A 26,978-nucleotide genomic window follows, 5' to 3' on the forward strand; every position below is an offset into this window, starting at 1 on the left:
TCCAAAACTGTCCGTTTCAGCTCCCGCGCGATGATGTCACAACTGTTCATTTTAGTTCCCGCTCGCAAACTTCGCGCGATGATGTCAGCACACCTGCAACTGGGCTTCTTAAAGAAGAATGCCTTAAAAAAAAAAAAAAAAAACTTTTTTTTTTAAATCAAGATTAACTCAGCGGATTCCAGGGGGGTGCAAGTGCACCCCCTTGCACCTGCCTGCGGGCGCCCTTGGCCGTGGCTGATGACACCCATCAGAAACACACACACACCCGAACAGGAACGCCATAATGAGGCACACGTACAAACACATAATGTAATAGAGCATGTGTTTGGGCTGCTTACGTCACGGTTCCGGTGCCTGGACACATCTGGTGGAGCCTTGCAGTACTCACCAACTACATGTAATTGTCATGGTATGTGCTATGCTACATAATATGATTCTGCAAAAACAGCTGCAGCAGGACCAGCATAGGGCCAGGAAAAACAGCCCCCCACCATTGCCAAGGCCATCACAGGCAGAGCGTGACTCGGAGGAGGAACAACCTGAGCCTGCCCCGGTAGGCAGAAGGAGGCATGCCCAGTATGCCCTGGCCTTGGCAAAGAGGCAATGCATAGCACATACACTGGCTCAGTAGGAACCCTGGGAATGATACCTCTCTCTGACTTACTCATATAGTAACAGGGACGCCTAACATGACACAACCTGCTCTCAAACATGTACAGGGAGTGTAGTATGTGCATCCGACAGAGGCATCCCTGCAGCACCACCTGAGTTATGATTGCCATGTGTTAAGCAATGTAACACCATCTAGTATATGCAAACATGAAGACCCAACCTAACATCTCACCCTCACCAAGCATGATGCCACACTATGAAGACAACAAGATCAAGTACAACAATTGGCTGTGGTATTGCTGTTAGCACGGGGGAACACATGGCTGACAGCCTGGGCTGACATGCTGAGCAAGACATGATGCCCTACCTGCTAGGGATGGCATGCACCCAGTACACCTGACTGTGTGGATACTGGCAAAGGCTGTTGTCACCCACACTGTGCCTGGAATAGGTAAGTCTGGAAACACAAACCCACCACCATAGGTAGCACAAGGGATGATAACCTGGACTTAATGCTACCCAACACCAGAAGTCTAACCTGCAAGGTGCATGCAGACCAAACCCACCACAGCATGGAGAATGGTAATATGCGTTCTGTAACAGAAACCTGGGAAAGGCCCAGAAGAGCACCCTAATACTACCAGGTTATGCCTCATACCATGCTCTACAGCTCCAAAACATGGAACACACGACAATAGGAGTGTGGCTACCAGTAATTATCAAGGATAACCACACCCCCAGGTTGGTACCACAGCAAGAAGCAGCATGGACTATCTACGGGCAAGTAACACTGTCTCAAACTGTGTACCTGTTTGAAGCCTGCTACAGACCACATACACAAACCCAGGTACCCCAGCCAGCCTTCTTGAAGACACTGCAGAGTATGAATGTCTCAATAAATACCAAACAAGGCACACACAAAGTATGACATAGGTGGCAATCCATTATGTATGGAAGAAGTAATCAGGGACCTAGGGACACAAGTGGACGGTAACCTGTCATGTGACACTCACACTGCCAAGGTGGACAGGAAGACCTGCTATATTGCCCACCTTAATATGAAAGGATGCACATGTAGAGCTAGAGAGGTCACTGTGCCCCCATACTCTTCCCTTATCAGGCCCATATGTGACAACAATGCCCCAGTTCGGATGTACCTTACCTTACACCTGCAGCAGTCAGAAAGACCCCAAATGTACCCCACCAACAGGATAAAGGGTCCAAACATTGGACATCTGCAGCCTGGCTGAAGAAACCACAGCCCAATTCAGAAGCATACTGCACAGTCAGAGGTGATGTATGCCTGATGTACATGGCCATGGCCAATCCAGAATGAATGGACATGCTCCACTGCAGAAACCCCAAATCCAGCAGACACACCACATTGAGATATCTGAGCCTCCACACATAGATTAATAGGATGTGCTGCAGGGACAGATCCATAACCCAGAGGCTCCTGACACTCTGGAACAGAATCCCAGTCCATGATAGGCTGAGCTCCACACACAAACTCAACAAGAGAAATCTGGTGAAGTGCATGGGAGTTAGTAGGTGTACACTGGGGGCCATCCCTGTGTCACATCTAGGAAAGTAAACCCTAAGTGGGCATAATATGCACATTGCAAGGAGTGTTGAGACCCACACACAGTCTGTACGTGCTCAAACAAGGCCAGGGCAGATAGCCTAGTATGAACCTATGAACCTATGATGAAACAAATTGAGCAGGACACAAAGGATTATCACACAGCTGTCCTACCTGATGGTAGGAACTATGGTGATAATCCACAGATATGCTCTGCAGCACTCTAATATCACAAACAGTACACCAAACCCACACACATTGCCAACAGCCTACTGAACAGATTCCTTCAAAAATCCCCACCAGCACCTAACTGCCAAATATCTATCCCAGGAGAGTGCTGCCCCCCCTGACATTGCAGATGCTGAGGTAACAGCCAGCATCCACAAAGCACAGCACACAGCATCAATGGTACCAGATGGTTTCCTGGGTTGTGTCCAACAAGTACTGTAAGAAGAATGGAACAGCAAATTGCAGTACTGTGCACTATCAGTCCTACCACAGGCTATGTACCCAAAGAGCAGTGCACAGCAACAGTGGTCCCACACCACAAAGGGGGTGTCTGAATGGATACTGCAAACTATCACCCCTCAACCCCGACTATCTAGGTTGGCAAAGTAATGGAGAGGATGATCATGGATCCCATGAATAATGAGATTGGGTACCTACAGACATTGGACCCTACCCAGTGTGGCTGTCATAGGGCAGATCCTGCCCCTTACACATGTCTGACTCATGTGAAACGTGCACCAAGGCCATTGATGTGGGGAATGTTGATCACACAGCCTATCTGGACCTTGCTAAACCCTTCCATACAGTACCCTTGTTGGCGGTACAGATAAGCTCACCAGCCTAACTATAAACCCCTATGCAAGTAGATGGGTTGCAAACCAGCTCAAGGACAGAACTGACCTGGTCAGACATGCTGCAGCCATGGCAGACTGCAAACCAAGTACAACTGGCATCCCACAAGGCATGGTCCTGGGACCTCTCTTGTATGCTATATATGTCACATAGGTACAGGCCATCATGGAAGGACTCTGAACAGGTTCTCAGAGGACTACAAACTGGCCACCATATCGGACCCTCCAGCTGACACAAGCAACCTATAAAAGGCACACATAGAAACAGACAAGTGGTGCCACAGCCATGTCAACAAGCTAAATGCAGAATAGTGTATAGTCAACCCCTGTAGAAACACAGTACATGGCCAGAAATTACCACATAGGTGTTAACCCAGTAAGAACATCAGGAGCAATAAGAGACCTAGGGACACAAGGTGATGGATATCCTGCATGTGACAACCATGTGTCTGTAGTGGTTACAGAAACATACCATATACCCACCTAATCATGAAGGTAAGCACAGCTAGGTCAGGGTAGGTCAATGTGCCTCTCCAGTCATCCATCAGCAGCCTCACAATTGTGTACAATGGCCCTTCAGGGATGTACCTTAGCAGACACCTGCATCAACAGGAAAGACCCCACAAATACCCCACCAGGAGGATCGCAGAGCTGTAACAGATGCCATGTGGCGCCTGATTAAACAAACTGCAGCTCCACACAGTGCCATACCACCTAACTGGAGGTGAACTGTGCCTGACATATAAAGCCATGACCAAGCTGGTATCAATGGACATTTGGCACCATGTAAAATCTGAATGCTGCTGACCTATGCAGCTGACAGGCCTGAACCCCAGCACAGACATAAACAGGACATGCTGTACTGATTGGTCCATAACCCAGAAGCTCACTCCACTCACGACTAAACTCCCAGTACAGGTTATCCATGGAGTCCCTCATTGACTGTCATCCAGAGGAATCATGATGACTGGATGGGAGATGGTAGGTTTACCCTGGATATCACCTGTATGTCACGGGTAGACAGAGGCACAGCACACTAACCTTGACATATGTCATGGCAAACACCAGTAAATGTGTGTTGAAGGACAAACATTCTCTGACTAGCACTACAAATGGACTAGGGCACATGGCCATTGTTTTTCACTGTCCACACAAGTTGTGGAATACATTAACAATGTCGGACAATCATGTACTATGCTGTCCATATCTGAACAAAATGCAACATGGTCATATCTGCACAACTGGCCCTCAACCAGTCTGGTGTGCTCACTATAAATATTACAAGCAGTGATAGGACTGAATCCGATTATACTGTACACCACAGTGCAAGTTCTGCACCAGTACACTATACAGCATTACAACTGTTTGGTCAGCAGGAAAGGATGATGACAACTGTATGCAAACTATCCCATGGCAACCCTGCAGGCACAGCATAATGCCTGTTAGGTTCACACACAAAGCAGTTGGGCAGTAAGAACACAACCTGATGTCCAACACTCAACTGTACATGTGATATATAGATGACGTCCACACACAAACAGAAATGTGGTGGTCCACAGATCCCAACATAAGGAAAGGTCACACTGGGCATGCTCGCACACTTAGATAAATGAGATGTGGCAGTCAAGAAGCCATACAAACTGCGAACTTGGCATGCTAACACACTTAGGCCATGTCACAGTTCAGCAGTTGCACACACATATCTGGCATTTTTATGTGTTAACACAGGAACCTCCCACAATACAGACATCTGCCCAGTGCACACAGTGAAGTTACAACAGAGACATAAGTAAAGTACTGGATCCCACTCATATGCTAACATCTCCCACAGTACACACGTTGTTTATAGAGAAAGGGAAGGCTATGGCAATAAAGACCCACAAACAGTATATGAGCAACAGATACTTGCATCTGACAGGTAAACATATGGCCGTAGAGTGCAATACTAGACTGTTGTCCCTAGGGAATACAGAAGGCTATCCACAGTGTATTTGGTGTCTGCCTCCACAGTACAGTAAGCCACTGTGCCTGTGCAAAGTTAATGCATAGATATGCTCTCCCCTGTACTGATGGATAATAACAGATGTACGTACCTCTTCATCCATAATGATGTCAGCACACTATACATATGTCAGGAGCAGAAACTATACCCAATAATGTGAATAGCGTGCTCTGCTACTGTGTCTCTAGCAAGTGTCATAACATAGTTAGGTAGGGGGTTGAATCCTGCAAGTGCACAGTGTATGTGGGGGAGTAGTGTGTGCAACTCCATGTGTAAGAGCAATATCCCTTTTGGCAACTATTACTACACAACACATGCTGCATATTCCACTGTCTAAACACTGATGCTGTCAGCACCCTATAATTACAGCAGGAGAAAACAATCCCCCCAGTAATGCAAATAGCGTGCTCTGCTAATGCGTCTCTCACAAGTGTCATAACATAGGTAGTTAGAGGGTTGAATCCTGCAAGTGCACAGTGTGTGTGTGAATGTGTGTGGAGGAGTAGTGTGTGCAATTCCATGTGTAAGAGAAATGTCCCTTTTGGCAACTATTACTACACAACACATGCTGCATATTCCACTGTCTAAACACTGATGATGTCAGCACCCTATAAGTACAGCAGGAGAAAGCAATCCCTCCCAGTAATACAAATAGCACGCTCTGCTAATGCATCTCTCACAAGTGTCATAACATAGGTAGGTAGGGGGTTGAATCCTGCAAGTGCACAGTGTGTGTGTGAATGTGTGTGGGGGAGTACTGTGTGCAATTCCATGTGCAAAAGAAATGTCCCTTTTGGCAACTATTACTGCATAACACATGCTGCATATTCCACTGTCTAAACACTGATGATGTCAGCACCCTAGAAGTACAGCAGGAGAAAGCAATCCTCCCAGTAATAAAAATAGCGCACTCTGCTACTGCATCTCTCACAAGTGATCTAACATAGTTAGGTAGGGGTTTGTATACTACAAACGCCATGTGTATTTTTGTCACACAGTTTGTCCATGAGTGTGGGGTGTCGTTCCCAATACTGCACGACATACATTATATCAGTAATGTCAATGCACACATGATGTATGTGTGTGCCACCTACACATATGTACCTGTGAACTGCAATAGTTCCCATGTCCGAAGCCTGCCTCATGTGAATACATGGAATATGCATCAGACAACTGTATGACTGTGGTGTTCTGTGCAGGGGCTGCATGTGGTATGTGACTAGACAGTGTGGGTTGTAGATGGTGTCATCCCACCAACAAGGGATACATGACTGGTATGCAGCATTTAGTCCACATGTTGGTGATGAACAGGTGCAGCATGTTGTCACTTCTTGTGGGAGTGGTAACAAGTTGTTCCATAGCAATGCAGGGAAGGAATGATAAACACCCTTCAGATAGGGTCTTGGAGCTAGAGTACTGCTCACACTCTATGTGTGGGTAGTCGCAGTACACCCATATAATGGTGTGTGTAGAAACCGTCATATTCCCAGTGTTGTCAGGAAGGCCAAGTGGGTTTCCTGGGTATGGGAGTGTGGTGTGTGCCAGGCTATGAACCTGAAGGCAGTCTAACCCACTGTTAGTTGCACATGGATAGGCTCTGATGCTTTGTGCAGTGCCACCAACCTGGGGGTGTGTGTACCTGAGGTGCCTGTGGATACATACATACATACCCCCTGTTTTGGTTTGGTGCATGTGTAGGGGACAACAAGCATGGTATCAGGAATGACCTGGCACTGATGGTGTGCACCTAGGAGCCTTGTACAAGGAGTCTGTTACTGCATGGATATTGCTGTACCCCATGCTAAGAACAGTTCCCACTGCATACATCTTGAGGTTTAAACTGCTGCTGTTGAGTAGCCTTTCTATTAGTGTCCTATCCCATGTGATACCTGTGTAGGTGGCTATGTAATGTCAGCCTTGGATACAAAGGCACTATGTGTGTAGCAACAGCCTCTGCCAATATACAATGGCCCATGGGTGACAGGTGCAAGCTGTCCCAAGCAAAGCAATGTGGCTTGTCCAGCATGTAATCCCACACTGATAGGCATTTGATCCCCTTTGAATGTCACTGAAACATATGTTAATTGCAGAAACTGATGATACTGTCTACTATTGTGGCAGCATTCTTGGTGAGGGAGAGATGCTACTCAAGGCCAGGGTCATACCAGCCTGTGCCACTAGCTGAGAGATCCCCTCTATGTCCCCTAACATGTAGTCCAGGGAGGTGCATCAGAGGTCATACACACTGGCACAGACAATTACTGAGTCATACTTCTACATGCCTTGGAGTGACCGGTATGCTTGTGTTATGTGGTGGATCATAGTGCCCGATGGGCAGCTCAGCATGACCATCACCTTGTTCAGCCTGGTGGGCAGGACCTCAGTGTACCTGACGATAGAGGTACCTCATACAACTGTAGCAGGTGTGTTGTCAAGCCGTATGGCCTGTGACTGTTTGCCACACAGGCTTTGTGAGCTATGTGTTGCATGTGTTCTGCTCTGGCTTAATGGTTGCTTGTGTGTCTGCTTTGCAGGTGTCAGCTGCTCAGGCAGGATGCTATTCTGAGAGTCCAATAATGTACCTGTGTGTTTCTGTGTTTGGATTGTGGTCGTGGCAGGTCTATGGGAGACTGGTACTGTATTCACTGTAGTGTCCCACTCCACCTGACAGGGAATGCCAGTGCTGAGTTAACAGAGCTTAGCCCCCAGTTTGGCTATGTGGTTGCATCTCTCACATGTGTTGTATGTGTATGGGAAGGGGAGAGGGTTGTCTGTGTACATGAGGCAGCTGTAACTTTGCCACATGACTCACAGATTCACCAACTGGACCTGAGAGTAGATCGACAGGTGACCTTTGCACGTGCTACCATAGCATTGTGACTCCCATACTAAGTAACGACACATAGGGCCAATGGGGAACAAGGTACTCAAGGTGACTATGTGAGGGTGTAGTGCTCCTGATTTGTAAGTGCTGGCATATATGAATGCTGTCTTGAGCAAATGTGAGGTAAGTCATATGGAATGTGTTACAGGCAAGCTACATGAAAACAGGGAAAACAGAGACGTTCTGTCAAGTGAGACATGGACATCAGTACAGTAAGCAATACAGATGTCACTAGGGATCCACAAAGGCACTGTAAATCTGCACTGCAGGTGGAATCAGTGTTTCAGGAACATAACAGGCAAACATGCATACAAACAAAGCTACAGTCAACAGGCCTGTATGTAGATTATGCTACAATAAACAAGGTGTACGACTTCCAGTAGGTAACAGTGCATATATGCAGGCACTATAAGCCAGTACCCAGACATTCACAGGTCAGACAGGCTGGGTCCAGCCGCACCCCACACAAGTGTATAGACCACATACCTTCGTAATGTTAAATAACTGGCCTGATACCCAAGTGCTCATACCTGTAATAATACACATGTCAAATAACAGACACTGAGCCCTCACTTAGCAGTTCCAGACTTAGTATGATGTATGCTACCTGTCCTGGCACCACAGTATCCTTGACATGTATGGACACTCTCCCTCCTGTCATAGTTAGTTCTGTGTTTTGGTGCTGTCATGCATTGTATGAGGTGTGACCTTGTAGTTCTAGTGTGCTGTTGTGAGCCTCGAACCTGTTGTGTAGTACTGCACAGATATCAACATCCTGAAACATCTGCATTGCAGAGTCGTGTGTGGACAGCATGCAACTCACAGTTGACATGACCATCATTGAGTATCAATATGTACATTGTTGTATCCCCTGTGCTTCCTATGTAGGTGGCCATCCCTTGACAGACTCACCACCAGTATGCAAAGATGTGCAGACAGAACACTGTGGTAATTACTATGGGTGTACAAAACAATACAATGACATTCATACTGTAACTGCATCAGGCATGCTGGTATATACCCACAATGATATCATTACACTGTACTGTCGTCAACATCATACTATTACAACACGTCTATGTAGTCACCCTGTGCATCAGCACCATGTTAACCTGTTCCTGCACCGGTTTTACAGATTGCAGGAGATGGCACAGTTTCATCATATGCACAGGGTGTGTACCTGGTATGCCTGAATCTGCCACTGATACAGCCAATTGACATGTCTGTGTGTGTGTGTTGGTGAGGGACAGCAGTACAAGATGGTGCAATGTTGATGCAGTGTGTGCGTGTATGTGTTAGCCCTAGGTGTTATCACTTTGCATGTGTGTGTAAATGCACACAGTCCCACCTCATGGCTGCCATATACAGGTGTTTGTGGACAGCCACAGACTGTACCTGCCAGGTCATACAGATCACTGTCTGTGGCCACGGACATGGTGCCTGTGCCTGGCAGGGGTGCTAAGGACCATATCAGGTACTAAGCCAGAATGGGTACTGTCATCAGAAGCAGGTGGTTGGTGACTGGAGACAGGTCCCTGTTGGGACTGTCCAGCGCCACGTGCACGTGGTCTCCTTGGTTAGTCTGATGACAGCACAGACCCAGCATTGCTGGGGCTGCTGCTGGCACTATGTGAGCGGCCGCTGGCCTGATGTCGTCCGCGATGGCTGCCAGCTGCTGCTGTTGCTGGCATACAGCCATGTCGACGCCTCAACCATCCACCATTGCCCTGGCTCATGGACATGTAGTTGTGGAACAGATCTAATGTGCCCCCCCAACGTCTGTCAATGACCTCGGTGAAGTTACGGATGGCAGCCGCAACATCACGCATACTGTCACTCATGGCTGTGCGACATGCTCTCAGCTCCCTCAGACCCTGTTTGGTGTACCGTTCCATACGTGACTGTGCCTGCATTACAGCCCAAAACATAGCTGAGGTTGAAAGACCTCTGTGGGCATGCCTGACAGGGGCGGGTATGCCCACGGATGCTCCCACGAGAACCCCTGGACGTCTGCCTGTGTGGTACCATGTCAGGACCCTGGCCATGGCTGCTGTGTGGGGATGCATGTGCCACCGATACCACATTACCCTGGTCAATGCCCACTGTCTCCTGTCCATCACCTAGGGACATTTGTGACAAAGAATGTATTGGCAGGATGACTGTGTAGTGTCAATTGGCTGACCAATGACAGATCCTGGCACACCTACCTGGGCCATTACACAGGTATCATCATTATCACTATCCACAGCAGCTGATTCAGGTTCCCGGCTGCACAACACCAGAGCAGCACCAGAACCTGTGGGAGTAATACAGGAAACACAGTTTACAATGTGTACACAATGTCATCACTGATACACACATGCACATATGCACACATGGGCACATGCACACATGCACACATACGCACATGGGCACATGCACATATGCACACATGCACACATGGACACATGCACACATGCACACATGGGCACATGCACACATGCACACATGGGCACATGCACCCATGCACACATGCACACATGCACACATGGGCACATGCACACATGCACACATGCACACACCTTAGTATATGAGATATCAACCCACAGACACAAACACACCTGCAATCAAACACATAGCACTACTGCTTCAGCCTATTATTACTATTAGTATCAAGAGTATTGATGGTAATGGTATTACACATTCACCAGCATGGATAGGCTGCCTTGCTGTTACACCAGAGGGACCTGCAGAAAAGAGACATTTATCATCAGTGGGCACAACTGTGCCATTGATACTGTGGGCATGATACAGTTCAGTAGTGCAACAGTTAGCTTCCACAGGTGTACTGCTGATATTGAGGATATCACTCGTGCACAGTAATTACTAAGATTACAGCTACAAAATGAGGACACACCTCACACATGCATAACCTAACAGTGTACAGAACAGTCAACTATTCACATGGCATATTACCTGCACGCTCTGTGTCCTGCTGCTGTGTGGCTCCAGCCTCCATCATTACGCATGTATACTGCTGCTGTTGCTGTTGGGCTGGAGCCACAACACTTAGGAGTAGTCCATCCAGTATGGTGAGGGGGGGATGTCTAGACACCCCACCACCTGTGCCAAGCTGCTGCCTGTGGATATCCAACGCACGCTGACGGACATTTCTAATTAAATCACTGCAGTGATGGCGTACCTGCTCATATGTCCGGTTATGTGTGCCTATGTCATTTACCCGACGGACCAGGTCTTGCCACAGTGCAGCCCTCTCCTGCTGGTTCTGGCTGGTGCGGGAAAAGAGTACAGCGAAATTCTGCACCAGGATCTGGTGTATCTTTTCCTCCTCTGCAGCAGAGTAGACAGGGTTCCGCTGGTGAACCATAGCCCTGAAAAGGAGAAGGAAAATATGTCAGCAATATCTGTTAGCAAACTATGGCACACATAATACACATAATACTCGACTGCAGTGATATATCTTAACCACCATATATAGCATCTGCCTGTCTATTGGGGGATACACATGTAAATGACCAGATATCAGTGATCATCCAACAACTGTGCAACAGTACCTGGCACACTCCATATGACAGACTAGTATACTGCAGCAGTCAACACACTGTTTCAGGTACAATGGATGAGAGTAAGAGAGAGACAGAGGGAGAGTGAAAGTGAGAGGGGGTGGGACAGAGAGAGTTAGATCTATCTGTATATGTATCTACATATACCTCGGCACAAGTATGAATAGGACATGCTGGAGGGATAGATTCATAACCCAGAGGCTTCCCATGCTTTGGAACAGGATCCCAGTTCGTATTAGGCAGAGCCCCTCACTGACTTTCTTCAAGAGAAATCTTGATGAGTAGATGGGAGATCGTAAGTTTACCCCAGGGGTCACATCTGTGTCACTGCTAGACAGGGGCACAGTAAATTAATTCTATTATATAAGGGGACCTTCATTGTGTCAACTACTAGACAGAGGCACAGTATTCTAGATTTATTCTGTACATTTTTGTACCATTTCATGGGGTGGAAAAAGCCACATCACTATGGCTAGGCTTACAAATGCTCCAGGGCAGATAGCCTAGTACTATACTATGAAACTATGAAACTATATATCTATATATGTATGTGTGCATTACATATATCTGTATGTACATATTCTACCATTCTCGATATCTGTGCAGTAAGTGAGAACCTGGTCCAAGGCTCCTGAGAGCACACCAGCAGTACCAGGCTATACCCTGTATCATGCTTTCTGGCCCCAGGACTCGGGACAAAACAAAAAGGGAGGGGGTGTGTCCATATTCATGAAGGACACCCACACCTCCAGGTTAGTGGCAACACATGAAGCATCACAGACCATCCAGGTGCAGATAACCGTAGGCAAACCTGCTTTACAACTGGTAGCATGTTACAGACCACCCTCCCAATCTCAGGAACCACAGTCAGCCTTCCTGAAGACATTGGAGGATATGAATGTCCCACCACACACCATCATATTGGAAGACTTCAACTACCCTAACATACACTGGGTGCATTATTCTACCCCAAACACCCTAGCGCAAAGGTTCCCGGAATTCACTAAGTCAAATGCAATGGAACAGCTAGTCATCTCTCCCACAATGGGAGATAATATACTAGACCTGATCATCACAAACATGGGGACAATGTGCTATACACCGGGAGTATACCCCTAACTAGTCACATCTGACCACAGACTAATCCCCCTGGATATACATATCCCACCTCCCCCACAACACAAAAGACTACAGTGGGAAACCTCTCACATGCCGACTTTACACTTCTTATAAATGAGTTGGTATTCTTTATGCCCACTGGGCCAGTGGAAACCACATCCCACAATGCAGACACCTTCACATATGCTTTCTACGGACATCTCCAAGAATGCATGGATCATGCAATCCCAAATAAAACCAAGACCCTCTCCACCAAGGGCAGGTGTCCAGTCTGGTGGACCCCAGCATTGAACAAATTGTATAACAACAGAAGGTAGCTACTGCACGGCAGAGCAGAATTCCATAGAGCTAAGGCATCTCTGATCAGCACTAGTAGAAAGATACGTTTTGTCGTACAAACATGCAAGGCCAACAATGAGAGGGACATCGCTATGGACACTACAGATAACCACAAGGCCTTCTTCTGCTATGTTACACACCTGCGTGGGAACCGTCAGATATGTTCAAAGTTAGTTCACAGTGACAAAAGCTACACTGAACACACAGATAATGCCAACATTCTGGCAGACAGGTTCAGTGCAGATTTCTCCCCTCCCTCACCCACACATGAGGAATTACTTATCCCAGCTGACTGTAACCTCCCTGTCATCTCAGATGTCCAGCTGGGAACCACCCTCAGCAAAGCTGTAAACACAGCATCAATGGGACACAACGGTATTGCAGGTTGCATGCTACGTGAACTCCAAGAGGAGATACGCACGCACATTAAATGCTATTCAACTGTAGCCTTACTATGGCATATGTACCTGGACACTGGCATACAGCAACAGTAGTCCCACTCCACAAAGGACACACCTCTACAGACCCTGGTAACTACCACCCCATAAGCTTAACCAGCCTGGTCTGCAACACTATGAAAAGTATCATTATGGAACTCATACACAGAGACATTGGGGACTTAGACACTTGATCCCACCTGGTTTGGCTTTGTAGAGAGCAGATCCTGCTTTATGAACCTGGTTGACCTTTTCAAATCAGTCACTAGAGCCATTGACGAGGGCACATCGGTCCATACAGCCTACCTGGACTTGCCTACGGCTTTCGACACAATACAGCACTCTGACATCATAGACATGATCAACAGCTGAAATGTGAATCCATATGTCACAAGATGGGCTGCAAACCAGCTAACGGATAGCAACCCTACAGTCAAACTCACTGGTGCCACGTCAGACTCAGAGCCAGTCACAAGTGGTGCCCCACAGGGCTCTGTCCTGCGACCGCTCATGTTCAGCATATAATTCTCAGATGTGGAAGCAGACATGGGAGGGTAATGGCTGACAATGTTCAAAGATGACTGCATACTAGGCACCATAGTCGATACACCAGCTGACACATACATCCTACTGAAAGGCCTCACGGACACCGACAACTGGTGCCGGAGTCATGGCCTTAAACTGCATGCCACGTAATGTATAGTCATACCCTTTCAGACGGACAAGGTACCCACATACTATCACATAGACAGTAACCCACTGAGTACAGACAAAGTAATCGGAGACCTGGTGACACTGATCAATACTGACCTCTCATTTGATACCCACATTGCCAAAGTGGTTGGATAGACTTCCTACCTTGCCCACCTTATTATGAAGGGATTCACATCCAGAACAAAAGGGGTCATTGTACCCCTATACTCCTCCCTTATCAGGCCCATGACTGTGTACTATGCCCCATTTGGTATGTACCTCACCTGGCACTTGCAACGGCTAGGGGGACCCCGTAAGTACATCACCAGGAGGATCAAGGGTCTCCAACAAATTTCATATGCTGCCAGACTAAAGTAACTCATGCTCTATTCCATGGCATACTGCCTACTTAGGGGTGATCTGTGCCTGATGTACAAGGCCATGTCCAATCAGGTATTGATGGACATGTTCCATCTCATACAATCCAAATCCATCAGAACCACAACAGCTACAGATTTAAACCTCAGCACACATATGAATAGGACATACTGTAGGGACAGATCCATCACTAAGAGGCTTCCCATACTGTGGAACAGGATCCCAGTTCATGTTAGGCAGAGACCCTCACTGACACATTTCATGTGAATTCTTGACGAGTGGATGGGACATCATAGGTTTACACCAGGGATCATCTCTGTTTCACTGCTAGAAAGAGGCACAGTAAATTAATGCTATTATGTATGGGGGTATTCACTGTGTCACTATTATACAGAGGCACAATTTTATAAATCTATTCTATGCACTGTCTGCAGATAGCCTAGTACTAAACTATGACACTGTGAAACTATATATGTCTATGTATTTCTACATCCCTCTGTATCTATGTATACACATATCCATATTATATATATATATATATATATATATATATATATATATATATATATATATATATATATATATATATACACATCTCGATATACATGTATACACATGTATATATATATATATATATATATATATATATATATATATATATATATATATATATATATATATATATATATATATATATATATATATATATATATATATATACATATATATCTATATATATCTAGATATATATATATATATATATATATATATATATATATATATATACACTCCTTTTTACTTCCACATATGTATACACACAGTAACATACTGCTGAACATCCATTACTGTACAACCTACTTGTACATTGCACTACAACCTGCATTGCTATGTGCACATAGCTACCTTCACATACATATGTATGTAGAGCCTTCAGTGACAGTTGCAGTATGTCCCCGGCCCTATGCACATCTTCATATACATAGATACAGACCAATAACACATCTGAAGGGTTCACAGTATGTAGACTATTATAGTAGTACTTTGCATTACCTGTGTTTGCTGCAGCTGTTTGCGTAGGCTTGCAGTTACTTGGCCTGCTGTCAGCCTCTTTGTTTTGTTGTTACAGTTTTTTTTTTCTTTCTTTCTTTCTTTCTTTCTTTCTTTCTTTCTTTCTTTCTTTCTTTCTTTCTTTCTTTCTTTCTTTCGTTCTTTCTTTCTTTCTTTCTTTCTTTCTTTCTCTCTCTCTCTCTACCTCTAGCGGGTGCAATGAAAGTATTGCATGTGTGGACTGGTTGTACAGGATGCTTTTGTAGGTATCTGCACATATCCATGTGATGGCCTCTGCACCAATTGTTAGCCAGCATTTACTAATTGCATGCAGCCTGTTGTATAGTGATTGCAGTTCTCACTGTGATTACAGGACTGTGCTATAAAAAGGTCAGTTAGGTAGGCATAGCCCTTTCAGATTATCAGGGTGGGGACCATGCTGGTTTGCTATGGACACTGTTCTGTGAGTGTAAGGGTTGGTATGTCTCTCATATTTCAGGTTGTGTTGTAGACACTGCAATGCATGTTCTGTAAGCTGAGTATTCCTTCCTCCAGTGTCCTCTTCTCTGTGTGTATGTAAACTGACACCTACGACTAGTAATACTGTGTATTTGAGTGTGTGTGCTTTCCTGTGGGGATTGTGGTGTAACTGGTATATAGCAGTGGCTCTTGCAATCTGTTGCTATGGCTTCAATATTTGGCCTTTACATTCACTTCTCGTATGCCTGCTAGGTGTCTTTCCTGTAATGTGTTGCTATGGCTTTCCTATTTTCCATTTACATTCACAGCTTGTAATGCTTGCTAAATCTGTTTGGGCAGCAATTCCCTATGTGTTTGTTGTGGTAGGGTGTTACTGCATGCAGTGTGGTCTGGCCATGGTGTGGGCCTTGACACTTACAAGGGTATTTGATCATGCTGCTGAGCAGACCTCAGATACTCTCAGGTGCATCTTTTATCAGCCTCATGGAATGGTACAAAGCAGTGGGATACTCCAATGACATATTCTGATATTCTGCAGTTGTGACTGTGGGTTATTTCAAGCATATGTATTAGTACACCATTTGTGACGTACAGGTGGTGCATACCTTCAGTCATTCATAGTTACCATTGCATGTGTAGTTACACCTTTCTGCCTACTGTTAGTACATTTGACAGGGTGTCAGTGGGGCACAGCTGACATTTGTTTTCACATCAGGGACATCCCTGTAACTCAGTCACAGTTGCTATGTCTGATTTCTTAACTATTCAACTATGGCAGTGTTTATCCTGCTCTGAGTATGTGTGTGGCTTGCCAGATGCTACTGTGACATTATTACCTAGTAGCTACCAACTAGCATGACTGTTTCTTAGCACACTTTACTATTTTACAAATCCACTAGATTTGACAGTAAATATACATGACATGCTTTGTGTACTAGACTTGCTATATTCCATTTACATTAATTCCTACTATTATATACTAGCTTTTATCCATTCTACGAAGACCGAGCAGTGAGAATGTTAAGGAACAACAACTATCAATTGAATATACCAACACATAAAAACACATTAAATTCTTTTAATGATAACAGCACGCAAGAATAAAACATTAGGTGGTTAGCGATCGTGTATACGGTACCACATATGATAACCATAGAGAACGATGTACTCAACACATTAAATGGGTAATAAAACACACAGAGTGTAAAATAAGGATTAATGGAATTTAGATCTATACAAGACTTAACATTTAGTTCTTCGGTTTAATTCTATCCGCTGTGAATAACACGACAGCGGAGGTGCTTTTACACAACAAAACTTTTTCTTTAAATACAAGCACTTGTTGAAGAACCTTAACAGTAACCAAAGCAATAAATGTTAGTTTTAGCACATTGTTTCACACAATATTACTGGTTCACAAGTACAAATAACAGTGAACAGAATTTAGTATGGTAAAAGTACTTCAAAAAAACTTTTTGACGAAAATTTACGTGAACTAAATACTTATAGTAGTGATTTTCCTTTAAACAGTAATGAAGTACTATTTAATAAATGACCTAATTGGAGTGTTAAAATTGTTCTAATTGATTAATTGTGTTTTTAGCATTGTATTTAAGCAAGCAAAGAAATGTTGGTAGTTTATCTTGAAAAAGCCCGTCATAGGAACGGGTGAAAGCGCTTGATTTATTCTTTGCTTTTCTTTGGATTTTACTACCAAGAAGTGTTTTACCTGCCGTGCATTTTTAACTGTTGGTTCGCATTAAAGGTTTGTTCTTTATCAACGGAGAAGTATTTTTTTATTTCAAGACTTTTAAGAAGAAGTTTATTGGGCTTTGGTGCTTCAGCAACTTTTTTCTTCCTACTATTTTATGATATATTTCTTTCAGCACAATGTTCTTGTATAGCAGTCATGGCTTAGTGGTAAGTCATGCAGACTAGTGTTTCCAAGGTCCTGGGTTCGAGACTGAGGGAGGTATTTTATTTTGCTGCTGAGAAAACTACAGGCCTTGTCATTCAGAGTGACTAAGGCACTTTTAAGCAGTTGTAAGCGGGTTAGCGCTGGTTTGCGCGGAGGTCACTCATGTGCACTGCTGCTTAGCTTTGCGCACACCCGCTTACTACTGCTTAAAAGTGCTTACTCTCTCACAAACTTGCGCTGTTTTCTTTTAAAGAAAAGAAAATGGGGAGATGGGAAAGTGGTGAAAAAAGGAGCACAAAGAGGGTAGGACAGTAGGAAAACAAGCTCGGGTTTTGCAGGAGGGATGTAGGAAAGGCCCATAGCTGCACATTTCTTCATCAGCAACAGCTGTGCATATGTTTGTAATTTGGTGTGAAATTAGAAACCTTCCTCCCCTGAGAGAGGTGTGAGGACAACAATAATATTTGTTGTACAGCCAATTGTAATTTCCAGTTTACATGTCCTGCAGACATGTGTGCAAAATGGGCAGCTATGTATGGGGCGCAATTTTTTTGTGGGTACAGAGAGCCCTTTTTTTTTTTTTTCAGGTGAGAGTGGTATGTCAGGTACGGGAAGTTGGTATAGCTGGGGAGGTAGGTAGGGGAGGTTAACAGACAAGACAAACAAGACGCATACAGGGGTGGTGTATGACACATGTGGGGGACGGGTTACACAATTGATGGGGACGGATGTTTGGATATCTCGAGCCCATGAGCCCACAGATGGCAACAGTGGAACTGAGATCCCCACCCATCGGCAGTTGCCACTGTGCCTTCAATGCCCAGGACGGGGCTGTGCTGGGGGCTGTGTAGGCCAGGCAGCAGGCATGCCCATGAGTTGTGCCACCCGTGCCTCATGCTGGCGTAGGGGCCCAAGCACAGCGTGCCGGATCTCCCTACGCACCACAGTCTGGACACTACGGAGGATGAGTGGATGTTCTCCTCTGGCTACGCTTGCAGAGGGGGAATGAGTCCCATCCCCTGCAGCACTTCCACCCGCAGGTGGCACAGGGCCACTGGAGGAGGGTCCAGCCTGAGCACTACTGCCAGGTGCACTCGCCAGCTGAGGTGGGAGAGGTGCGTCCACTGGAACCCGCCTTCCCTGTCATCCTATGGTTTGCATTATTTAGTGACAGTTTGGGTTAGTAACATGCAATACCATTCACAATTAGTTGTAACAGCATGCATTAGTATTCCCATTAACCTAACACCCATAAATTCAAGCCGTTGAACAGCAAGCATAACACATGCATAATTTGAACAACAGTACACATTTCAACAACATGCAGGGTTGAGTGATGGCAACAGGCCATCAGGTTTGGATGTATGAACAGGGCACATGCATCAACATACATGCAAATATGTATGAACCAAAAGGACAATTGTCCAGGGGTGTTAATTGTGAATGCACATACCCATTTCACGTGGAATGGATTATTTGTGGTTATAGGGTAGGGTGAAGAAATATTTCATTAACAACTTCAAATACCTATACATATGCTGTACATTTCTACTAGCTGCAGATATATACACACTACAGATCTGACTACAGTTTCCTATGTGACAACTTATTCATGTTGGTGATAGGAATGTTACTGCTACATCAATAGACATTTCATTTTTATTCATACACATTCATATCTGGCTCTGTTCAGCTACATCATCCTGCTACATTTGCTTTATATGGCTCTAGACAACTGTGGATGTTTGGTATTTCATACAACCATACTATCTGCATATTGCAAACTGAGAGCAACATATCCGGATTTTGGGACACACATTCCAGCTTCAGTACTTTTTTCAACACATGTTGCTGTTTGGTTGTGCCTGTCACATTCATTTCATTATGTACTGACTGCAGTATACTTTATTCAGGAGTTATTACTACTTTATTGGTGGATTCATACCTCTTTCTCACACTCTCTCACTTGTTTTATTTTTACAATTCAGGATGGTACTTAATTCTAGGCTTTATTGACAAGTTTTACTTAGTTATAGCAATCCTTCCAACAGTCTCACTTGTGTCATGTTTCAGAATTTAAACAGGGATATATTTCACACACGTGTTTTACTCAGCTTCTGTAGCTGTACTTTTCAGCCTGCTGCAGGTTATGTACTATTATATTACAGGTGGAACATCCTTATTTCAGACTTGTTTCCTTTTTATTTTTCGATTAGAGGTTGCATCACACTTATGTAATCAAACAATACTTGCAAACTTTCTTACACTGTTACTTGCACTTTTTATTAATAAGTGACTACACTGCACTCTTTTGCAAGCTGTCATACTTATTTTTTTTACAGTTACAGAGAGAGAATTACTGACCTGCCTGGTGGTGCAACCGCACCAGCCTATCGGCATAGGCTTGACGGTTCGCAGAACGGACACCTGCAGATGCAATATAAATCAAGTAATATTGGAATACACATCTCCATAATAACAGCTAGGTTAATTTCTTACATAAATAATTACATGTAACTTACTCAGTAGTGGGGCGTTGGGCATTTGCCGGGCCTTCTGGATCCAATGGTTCAGTTGGTCCTGCTTCCATCTCTTCAGGTCTGCATGGTGGTGATGGACCTGTTCACCAGTCCTTGGTATTGCTGTGGCACTGGTGAGATCATGTGCCAACCGGTCCCACGCCTCAGCCCTATATGCTCCCCACAGGATCTGGCCCTGCATGAGTTGGGCCTCATGATCATGGATGAGGAGCCAAACCATATATTTGGACTCCTCAATGCCCCACCTCTGTGCTCGGAAGCAACTACCCTCTCCTACACCTGCCATCCTGACTGCAAGTTGGTTCCACAATCAGTTATGCTGTGTATTCCTGCATATGGGGCTTATATATGCCATTTTTCCCGCACTTATCTGTGATTGGTCATTTTGGAATTGTATCAGCTTCACAAAACCTGCTCTGTCATGCTCCTCTTTCCATTCATTCCTATATATATGCTATTACTGCATTTCTAAGAGCAACTGTCATGGCTTAGTGGTTCAGTACTTTGACTATGGTGCATGGTATCCTGAGTTTGAGCCTGGCTATTGCTTTTTATATTTTATGACTGTCTACACAGGCCAGGAGGTGTGTCTGTGTAAAGGCAATTTTGATACAGCTTGCTCAACGTTGCTCGTCGGTTAGCTTGTTGGTGCGGTGCACAGCTCAGCGCAAATGGGTCACGCTGGCTTACGCACCAGTTGGCTATCAGCACACATATTATGCTCAGCTGAGCTACGGGCACACAGTTTCAGCGTGTTGGAATTCTGCTCAACCCCGGCCACTCCTTCTACACCTGTTAAACCACTACTCACCTACGAGATCTCATTTTACACCTGTTAAAACACTGCTCATCCACTGAACACTTTTGATTGCCTTCACTATCCTTCATGAGTCTAACAAGCCTTTCCTTATTTTTACTCATTATGCAAAAAAGGGGAAGATGTATCCCTTCTTTTTTGAAATACATTTGCTGTTTTAACAATTGCAATGCAATTCTTTTTATTACTCTTCTCATATCATTCTCTCTCCTTTTCTAAAAAATGGGGAAAAGTACTATCATCCTCCTCTAACATCTCAGGCTATGCCCAATAGCAGGGTTGTGATAGTAAGGAAAAGAGTGAATTCATACAACAGTTGGTGGCCCTACTAAATAAATCAGGAAAACATGAATTGGTGTTGATAATGGATGATTTAAATATACATTTTGGGACAACAGAACAGGATATGAGGACTTCTTGGGTCCACATGGATGGAGCAACAGGAATAAAGAGGAAGAGGCCATTCTAGACTTCTGTCTGGAAAAATGTCTTGATAGTAGCCAACACATGGTTCAGAAAGAGAGACAGTCCTAATATCAAGATCACAAGCTAGAATTGCCAATATTCAACTCAGGTAGACTTCCTCCTAGTAAAGAAAGGGCACTAGGGTAAAATCAGTGATTGCAAAGTCTTTCCCAACATAGATCTCAAAATCTTAGACCAAAAAATCTGGACAAAGCCATAAATAAATGGGGGACATTCAGTTTCAGAAGGGTGTGAAGTCTGAATCTCAAAAGTCTGTTATTATTTTCTGACTTAAGTCCTCAAAGATTTGGCAGTGGTTTGCCAGAAAACCACAATTTTATGAGTAACAGGCTAAAAATATGAGGCAAAAATCTTAGCATTCTGTAAAAATCTATACAGTTGAGAGATATGATCCCCAGCAAAACAGTCAGCCCACACCATAAACCACAGGTTGCCACAATCAGCTGCCATCAGTGGTCAAAAAAGACTCTATCGGCAACAGACACCAGGCTGACAATGTGGAAGTTGACTGGAGAAAAAGTACAACAGTTCAAGGAATTTCTCAGGGGTCCAACACTCCAAGAAGAAGAGGAAATAGATGGAGATGAAGAAGAATGTCAGCTCCTCAAAACAACATGCGTGAAGACTACAGAACAGATATGTGACCGAGCCAGGTATGGAAATAAGGTACATAATGAAAGCTGATGGTGGAATGCAGAAGTCTAGAAAGTCAGCAAAAGAAAGAAAGAGTGAAGGAAAAAGTTGGAGATAGAAAAGATGGACCAGGCTAGGAAGGAATACTGGTTGGCTAACAAAGAAGCTATGAAAGGAGTTGCAATAGCAAAGAACCAGGCATCGGAGGCACTCTAAGAGCTTCTGGAAAGTGAATCAGCTGGTGGCACAAAAAAACTTTATCAGGTTGCAAAGAAAAGATAGAAAGATAAAGAAGGCAGTCAGGCAGCCTTCATAAGAGATGCCAGCAATAACCTGCTCACCAGTCCACAAGGTATCAAAGGCAGATAGGTGGAAGGATTACTTCCAGCAATTTCTGAAAGAACAAAACTCCACATATGCTGTACTGTCCCAGACACAGTCTATAATGAGAGAACAAAAGGACCCCAACCTAGAAGAAGTAAGAAGAGCACTAAGGAAAATGAAGTCAGGGAAAGCAGCACGCTCAGACAATGTCACAGCAGTTATGATAAAGATGCTGGGTGAGATAGGGGAGAAATGGCTCCTGAGGGTACTCACAGAAGTGTGGAGAGAAAGGCATATCCTAGATGACTGGAGAATAAGCACACTCATGCCAGTGTACAAGAACAAAGGGGGCATCCACAACTGTGGGCAGTACAGAGGTATCAAACTCCTGTCACATTGCATGAACATTCTGGACAGGATGACTGATAAATGGATATGCAGAATAGTAGAATGTAAGGTGGGAGATGAGCAATTTGGATTCAGATCAGGATGGAGCACAACTGACCTGATGCTGGCAGAGAAAGACAGTTAGGAAGATTCTAGAGATTGGGAAAGAGTCCAACTGGGCATTCCTAGACTTGGAGAAAGCATATGACAAGGTCCCAGGAAAGCTGATTTGGGTAGTACTGCTGTGGTTTGAAGTCCCAGAAACATTGGTAGAATTAGTGCAGACTATGTACAAGGACCCGCTGACTCAAGTACGAACAGTGTTCGGTCTCAGAGAGGGGTCCCCAGTGGGACTGGGTATGCACCAGAGTTCAGCTCTGAGCCCACTGCTGTTCATACTGGTGATGGACTACATTAGCAAACAGGTCAGAGGGGACAGATCAACAAAGTTGTTATATGCAGACAATGTGGCATTGCAGACAGACTCTGAGCATGAACTTCAGCAAAGGATGGGGGAATGCAGTGCAAAACTTGAAGGCAAATGGGATGAAACTAAGTACCGATAAGACAGTGGTAATGGCAGCAAACTGGAAAAATCAGAAGATGATAACAATTGAGATAGAAGGGAAGATAGTGGAATAGGTTAATAGAGTCAAGTACTGGGAGGGATGGTTGAGGAGAAGGGAAGTCTAAATGAAGAGATCAGAGCTAAAATCAAAGGTGCTGTACCCAACTGGCATAATGCCAGGTGTAGTGTATGACAAAAGAATGTCAAATTAGCTGAAAGGTAAGGTGTACATAACACTGGTAGGCCAGTACTACTGTGTGATGCAGAAACCTGGACAGTAAAGGCAGAGCAATTGAAGAAGCTAGAAGTGATGGAAATGAAATGCATGAGACAGGTAGTAGGATGCACACTGTGGCACATGTGAAGAAATGACGACATAGGAGCAGAAGCCAGAGTAGTTCCAATTGAAGAAAAGATCAAAGAGAACAGGTTACAGTAGTTTGGGCACATGCAGAAAAGCAGAAGACAATCTGGTGAAGAAGACTTGGGAAAGACAGGAAGAAGGTAAGAGGAAACAAGGGCATCCAGCAAAGAGGTGAATGGATTGTATGACAGAAAATCTGCAACAGTCAGGCCTGAGTGTGGAAGAAGGCAGGATTGTGGCACTGAATCAAGAGAGATGGTGACAGTTAACATGACACCTAATCTCATGTAGAAAATGGGAAAAGGAGGTTGATGATGATGATGAACCTTCTCTAAAAATCTAGAAATACTATATCAGTCTAACAGTACTATTCAGAAATATAGTAATCTATTTCAACCCTTATTTTTCCTCTAAAATAGGTTTACCTTCCTTCCTTTCCTGTATATGTGCGCCCCACATACAGTAGTTTCTTAATATCTTCAGCAGTCTTCCCATTTCTTTCCCTAATATCACAATTGGTGTCCCATTAATAACAAATACATATTTATTGTCACATAAAGCACTAATTGTTTAGAAATGTTCTCTCTTTTAATCATATTAGTATAAACCTAAATACATATCAGTCTATAAACAGTTCACCTTATTCTTAGATGTCATCATAAACAGCCTGTCATGACACTATCACAGTTAAGTCTGGCAACTGTATTTCACTTGTTTAACTCAGCTATTCTTGAACATAATTCTATACCCAAACTTTTCATTACTTTACCACCTCACTTCTCCATCTGTACACTTTCGTTTTTCCAAAAAATGAGTAGCCAAAGAAATAACAATGTCCCTGTATTGATTTTTCTTTATGAATTCCTCCATAGTCCTTTACAATTATTCTTAATACTATTTATATTAACTGATAAAATCCTTGCAATTTTTTTTCCCAGTTTTTAACTTTTGCATGAACATTTCTTATCTTTCATTTTCTATTTTAACCTCTTTCCAAGAGTTAGTTTTGTATACTTTCCTATTTTTCTGTTTTGTCTTCTTTTTAGATTCCCTCTCTTCACTCAGCACTTCAAATTTATATCCATAATCAATTTATTGTTTCTTGTATTCTCTCCTGCACAGTCTAAAATACTTCATTTTCACTCCTAAATCCTCCTGTGTGTCAATATCCAGAAAATTCTCATCTACCAATAACATTTCTTCTTCAGCAATGTTTTATTCACTGCCTTCTCCCTCCATCCCAATGTTTTCCTTCCCCTTTTCCATGTCATACATTCCATCTTGCAATTCTGCATGTCATCTTCTCTCTTCATACTGCTGATATATTTTTACAGAATTATTTATTAAATAATCAGTATCCCCACTAAGTATCTTCCCAAAAAATAACATGCTTTCAGCTACCCCTAATATTTTAAATCTCCCCTGCAGCCTGAAATAAACACAATACTTGGTAAATGCAAAAAAGTTTCATTTTCTATTTCCAAAACAGCTTTAGTCCCATCCCTTATTCTACACATTTATTTGATCTCTTATATTTTCATACTTTTAACCTCTTTAATAATTTTGTAAAACATTTCTAACATCCTGTTCAGTAACTTTACTTGATCTAAATTGAACTCATACTTGTTATATATTTGCACGTTTTGACTTGAAAAAAATTAATTCATTCCAGTGATACATATATATTTTTTTTATCATATGTCTCAAAACATTTTTGCTATAAAGTCCCCACTTCAAAAATCACATCACAAAAGATGTCTTTTCACAAGAGTATAAAGTATCTTACATCAAAAATCTTGAAGCCCATAGAAATAAACATTTTATCTCAAACAACATATCTATTAATCACAATGGGCCGGATTCACGAAGGCTTGCATGGAGTCTAAGAGTAGAGTAAGACTCCAGACTGCCAACATGTCTGCCGAGTGATCCAGGAACAGCTGGCAGGGGCGTGCATGAGAGCTCCTAAAACGACTCTTGCACGGACAGTGTTAGGATATGCAAATTACCTCATCTCATGCTGAAAGCTATGCAAATGAGGTAAATTTGCAATCCAGGAAACACTAACCTGTCCGAGTAAGAGTAGTGTTATTTGCAGAAATGTAATCAGTTGCTGAGTACCGTTCTGCAAGTAGCAAAACGGGGTTATGACATATCCAAATAAAGGATGCATCCAGTTGAGGAAGCATGCCAATGGCCAAATATAAGGCCATTGGCATTATTATGTGTTGCAAAATAATAAAGAACAAGTTTTTTTCCTACGATCTCTGATGTTTAAGCGTAGCGCAGCGCCACACAAATGTGTGGCGCTCTAAAAACCAGAAGAAAAAAAAAGCCTAAAAATAGGCATTTTATTAAATATATTCATCTGCCATGCAGGTGAATGACAGGTTGAAGACAACATGGCTACTGAGTAGAGGTTGCTAAGGGGGGAAGCTCAGTCAGAGAGATGTACCCAAGCATTAGTAGGCAATTCTATGAAAGAGAGTATAAGGATAGTGAATCCCAATTTTCCCTGCCATGTGAACCATGTCCCTAGAGTGTAAGAGTAGGATTAGGGGAGTAACAGAGTAGAAGATAGGTGACATCATGAGGGGGTATGTTACAAAGACTGTAAGCTTATTGGAGCAGAGTGGCATGTGTTTGCTGTGAGTTACTCAGGACTGGTAGAGGCATGACTACAGTTGTCTGAACTGAAACCCAGAAACTGAAGGTGTATGCCGTGGCTATCACTAAAGTTTCTTGCAAAGATGCTTACACTGTGTGTGCATGTGTACATGCCTGTAAACCTGTCTAAGCCTGTGTGTGTGTGTGTGCGCCCGTGTAAGCCTGTGTAAGGCTGTCTAAGCCAGTGTGCATGCATGTGCACCTGCATAAGCCTGTCTAAGCCCGTGTAAGCTGTGTAAGGCTGTGTGCGTGCATGTGCATGTGTTTGCGCTTGTTTG

The sequence above is a fragment of the Protopterus annectens genome, chromosome 3.part0, assembly GCF_019279795.1.
Source record: "Protopterus annectens isolate FY-2018-M chromosome 3.part0, PAN1.0, whole genome shotgun sequence".
NCBI classification, from domain to species: domain Eukaryota; kingdom Metazoa; phylum Chordata; order Ceratodontiformes; family Protopteridae; genus Protopterus; species Protopterus annectens.